Here is a 5,425-nt window from a genome sequence, read left to right on the forward strand (position 1 = left end):
AAAAAAAAAAAAAAAAAACCAAAAACAAACCAACCACAAAAACCAAAACAACAAAAAAACCACAAAACCAAACCCCACACAACACCCCCCCAAAAGAGAGGGGCTAAGTGACTTAGCTGCAAGCATTTTCCCTAGGAAAGCACACTGAAACATCGCCTCCAGAGAATGAAGTTTCTACACCAGAAGTAGCACCAGGCTACCTGAAAAGATCATTAAACTACAAAAATCTCAGACTATTTTCGTTAATTGCTAATAGAATAAATACTCTTTCCAAGGGCCTAGGCTCACCTAGAGCTTTTCCACTGGCTTTATTTCACCAGAGATTTACTGCAGCCTGGTTCTTTTACAAGCAGCAGCATTTCTCTTTATTACACCATAAAATCCACACTCAGGCTTTACAGTCCATAAGCCCAGGAGCAAAAAATAGCTACAAACACTCAGCTAGCACCCCAGCATCCTAATTAATATTGTTATACCAGCCTCAGGCCTCTTGATTTATTAGCCAAACGTTAGCACCAGGGTTCCCAAAAGGCAGCCTGTCGACCACTTGTAGTTTTGAAGCCTCATTAGAAGCTGGTTAAGCACGGCCTTCCCTGACAACCGTCAGCTCACCAGCAGGGCTGCAGAAGCAGCAGCGTCACTACTGGGTGCTCTGGCCACACTCAGGCATGAATTAAGCGTTGATGCTGAAGTCCTATTATTTAAGCAAAGCTTTATGTCCCATCTCCTGAAGACAAAAGGACCGCAGATGGATTTCCTCAGGCAGCCACGCATTCGCGTCCCACCGATCAAGTGGTTCTGCACACAAAAGACATGAAAACATTCAAGGACTTCTTCCTCGCGAGCCACACGATTTATTGCAGCGGAACTTGTGAACAGAGATGCATAAATGCAGACTCTGACCCCAAGCCCACTGTGAGGAGATGCAGTAAAAAGCGTCACCAGTGAGAAATGAAAGCACCTGTGCTTCAAAAAAAAAAGGGACGCCTTCCTCGCTGGGCTGAGGCTTGCTTTTTTCTTGTCCTTCAAATTGTTCTCTGGTGGTCACATGAGAGCCTATGAAGTTTTACGTTACATCTAAGGAAGAAAGCAGTAAGAGACAAGACAAAGGTTTATCGTGCCGCCACTTCATCTCCAGTGCACAGAACAGATGAAAATGAAGGGCTTGCTTTAAAATCAGCCCAGCCTCACTCCTCCTCCCTGTCATAACATCCCTGCTTTTCTTCTGCTCTTGGTGGATTTGACAAAAGGAACTCGACCATAAACGAAGCCTGTGCCACAACCTCCCCATCCCCAAGTGAAGCAGTGGGGAGCAGAACAGCAAACCTACAAGTCAGTTTGTTCTCCCGTTTCATCTACCTGCTCCAAGATGATCCAGCCTTCCAACTCAAGACCTTGGCAGTACGAGGCTGGAAGACAGACAGCCTTTCCCCCCCTGTTTTGTTTCAAGATTACCTTTAAATACTGCTCAGCTGCTCCTAAACAGAGGTGGTGAGGTTTGCTGACCCAAGGGTCAGCGTCACAGACTGCCTTAGAGACATCGATATCCTCCAGTGCCTCTCAAACATCGCGTCTGGCCTTTTCACCAGAGACTTCAGGGGGTTTTGCTGCTTTTTTTTTTTTTCCCCCCTATTTATAACAGCTTTTGATAGGAAATCAGAAGCAGTGATTCCCGTAACAGCTGTAGCAAATATACAGCTTTACTCACACATCCAAGGTAACTTATGAAGGGCAAAATCAATATCAGAATTTCTCCCTGCCTGCTCTACATTATCCTGTATCTTGGGAACACCAGATTTCACGGTCCGGATTCTCCGCAGAGTAGAGCGCCTTTCCCCAAAGCAGCATCAGTTCCTTTGGAACTCTTCTGCACAACAGATCATACCCAATTAGCAAAACAAAGGAAAACTCCTTCAGGAACTGTAACCTTGTACACTTCAGCGACGGTCAGATGCTAGAAGGCAATGCATTGGACCAGCATGACGGAATTCTGCTGAAGAGATCGAAGCAAGCAGCAGCCCAGCCTTGTAGATGGGCAACCCAAAAACTAGAGATCTTCTGTTCGGAGAGGCCAAGAAAACCAGGAACAGTTAAGAATGAAACCCAGACATCAGGGACCCAGCCTTGTCCTCTAGGCCACACCACAAGAATGAAGCCCCTCATTGTTTTCTAGTTAACCCAAAACAAAACAGCACTTCTGGAGAAACGTTGCCTTAACGCACAAACGTCACACGAGAGCCACAACCATCACAAGGCTGCTAGGAACTGGCCACCCAGCTGAGCTCCTTGCTCGTTCTGATAAACGCAGTCATGCCCTGTCAGCATTTGCTTACACAGGACAAACCTCTACAAAAGGCTGAATACGCAGAAATAAGAAAGCTGGAATACCGTATCACCTTGGCTTACAGGGGGCCTTCTAGCCAGTGTGTATTCCAAAATACATCCCCACAACAGTGGGAACCAAGAGGCATCAAGAACTCACTCTGCACCCTGCACCCCTTCCATCCATTGCCTTGACACCAGGCGATGCCGAAGGCGCTTCTTGTCCCACCAGAGCAGCACCAGCAACCCAGCAGCAGAGCGTGCGCTGGACGTCACCAAGCCCCAACCTCCTCTGCTCCACCAAAGCTTCAGTACTGCAGAATAATCTTCTGTTCTCCGTGCGGGAAGACGGCGGTTACATCAGGTTCCTGGGATGATTAACATGGAGTCCATAACAGCTCTCGCCGTAAACTCACACTCTTACCAGAGAGGGCTGCTGTCCAGCTTATGCACTCAAATTCCGAGAAAAAGGTGAAGAAAAAACTGACCAAAGCCAGTTTCAGAGATCTACACGAGCCTGGGGATGGTGGGGAAGAGAACGAGAACAGAAGTGGGAACAGCCTTCGGTATGTGCTTGTCTTACCATTCTCCAGGCAGCCTCGTCATGGAAAACCATGAAAATCAGCAAGTTCCTTGCAAGCCAAAGCGCTCTCGTTTCCACATCCCATCCTGCCCTCGTAACAATAAAATCTGATAAACACGGAGGCCCACAGTTTGCAAGTGAGCTGTTACAGCAAACTTCTTAAACATTTTCCCCCTTCTTCTCTTACCAAATATACTCCAACAAAGTTCCCACCGTTAAGGTTAAATCAGAGCTCTCTAGTTTAAGGTCATTTCTATCACAGAAGCACGCAAGTGGCTCACCAGGATTTATTTCAAAAAAATAAAATAAAATAAAAAAAAAAGACCAGGGCACTATCAGCAGCTGATTTGACGTGGGAGTATTAGGAACTCCAGGGCCAGCAGTGAACAAAAATTTAATTACTGATACCAACTTTTGATCTTAACAGTCCAAAAGATTTTAGTTACATAGATGAACACTCGCTTTTTCTAAAGTTTCCGAGTAACCTCTAGAACCATCTGAGGTAAAATTCTCTTTGACAAGTCACAAGAACTTTAAACCCCCCCCAAGTCTCCCCTGCCCTGTTCGCCTTTGACAGCCAGGCTCGAGGTGGTTGCTAATTATTCACTCATAAAATTTCTACTTAGGAAACCCCCCCCTAGAGAAGGAGAGTGCCACTACCAGACTTGAGAATCCAGAACTGACTCAGGTTTTTCATTGGGCTAGAATATAAGGAATGCAGAATCATGGAAGACAGCGACCTTGAACTCAATGGCAGAGTCCTGTTGGACAGACCGGAACGAGCCCCGGTGCGTGGCACACGCCACATCCCCGGGAGCGCAGGAAACGGTCGTTAGTACCAGGAGGTACCAAACACTAACAAGGAATTTCAAAAAGCTTCCCAAGTGGATTATGCTTCAAAATGTAACTGCAAAGTAATTAGACTGATTCTACAGATGAGTTATTTGTCACATAGGATTAACTGTAGCACCCTAACGCCATGGTAACTATTCAGGGAGCAACATGACCAAAAAAACCGAAGAAACAAACAAAAAAACAAAACACAGAACAACCAAAAATACCCCCAAATCCACACCACTAAATAGCGCAAGGATAAATCCCCTAAAAATCACTAGAATGGATTTTTTTTCATTTCCCTGCCACAACACCTATATAATTACAAAGAATTATCTCGAAGCACGATCTGTAAAGCTGCTTTCTCGCCACCAAGCTTACTTACAACGAGGTTTTCTCCAATCCCCACGGATGAGGCTACCGTCACCAGCAGTCACGTTAAAGGAAGTAAAAGCCGGGAGAGGAGAACACCAGCTCCGCAGACCAGCACCTGCTGCACATGGTAGCTGGGCCAGAACGTAAGGGAACCCCAGCAACACGCGGGTACTGTTCCTAACGTCGAGAACCTCAGTCATTTTCTTCCGCAAGCATCGCTGAGGAACCGCAAAGTGATCTCCCAGAGGCAGAGCGATGGCACTCAAGCGATGATTACACAAGCATGAAAAAAACATTGGACTCGCTCCTTTAGGGCTGAGCAGCTGATGTTTAATAACGAAACTGGCTGCCTGCATAGCATGATAAAGCCCCGTGAGCAATTTGATTATATCACAAGTTCTTCTGATGAAGCTATAGGAACAGTTTCAATATTCATAACAGCTTGCTTAGAGGTTTGCTACGCAGCCCAGGCGGGAAGGGGCAGCTTCAGTCTGGAATTCCTGTGGAATTCATCACGCCTAGGGGTTATGGAGCACAAATTTCAACTTTTAGCAGCTTGAGCTATTTAGAAATGTGCAGGACCAGCACTGCAGAAGCCAAAATGAGCTGTGGGTATCGCCCACCAGGAGAGGTGAAACCAGCCCACTGTACACGCAGTAAATGCAAGCACTTCCTCCTGCCGCGTTTCACTCTGTGTTAGTGTATTTTAAATTGTCTCCATTAAAGGAAGATAGCTGGGAAACCACAGGTATGCCCAGAACAGCCAGAGCTAAACCTGCTGATCGTGTATTGCCACGCACTTAATAATGACAAAAAGACCTCAGAAATTTGATCTGGTTCCTTCTCCTGCTTGCAGATTAACTCCCCTCCCGCCTGCCCTCCCACACCCATGGAGCAGAAGGGGAGCCCCAAGCCTCATGCCCCTGCGCCGCTCCATCCACGCCTTCCACCAAGGCGCTGCCACTGGTGAACCATCGCCGCTGGTGAACACCGACACAGGCACCCATGGGAGCTGCAGCGGGAAGGAATTCTTCAGAATACAATTAGTACATAACTGCCCAAAGAAACGGGAACTTAATACTACGGAACTCTTAGAAGCCATTTTTATGTCTCAAACGCCAAGCTAGCTTCAAGTTCCTCTTTAATGTTTCTTCTTGCTGCATTTTTGGCCAGCTTTAGACCAAACATTTTGCCTTGAAGGATGAGAATGGAAGGGTTCGAATCAGAGCCCCAATCACTGCCACCGGCAGTGACTCACTCCGAGAAACAGGAAAACCAAGGGAGATAAGCTAGGATCAACCCTTCTGATAG

This window comes from Egretta garzetta, unplaced genomic scaffold (assembly GCF_000687185.1).
Source record: "Egretta garzetta isolate BGI_Z169 unplaced genomic scaffold, ASM68718v1 scaffold396, whole genome shotgun sequence".
Classification (NCBI taxonomy): Eukaryota; Metazoa; Chordata; class Aves; order Pelecaniformes; family Ardeidae; genus Egretta; species Egretta garzetta.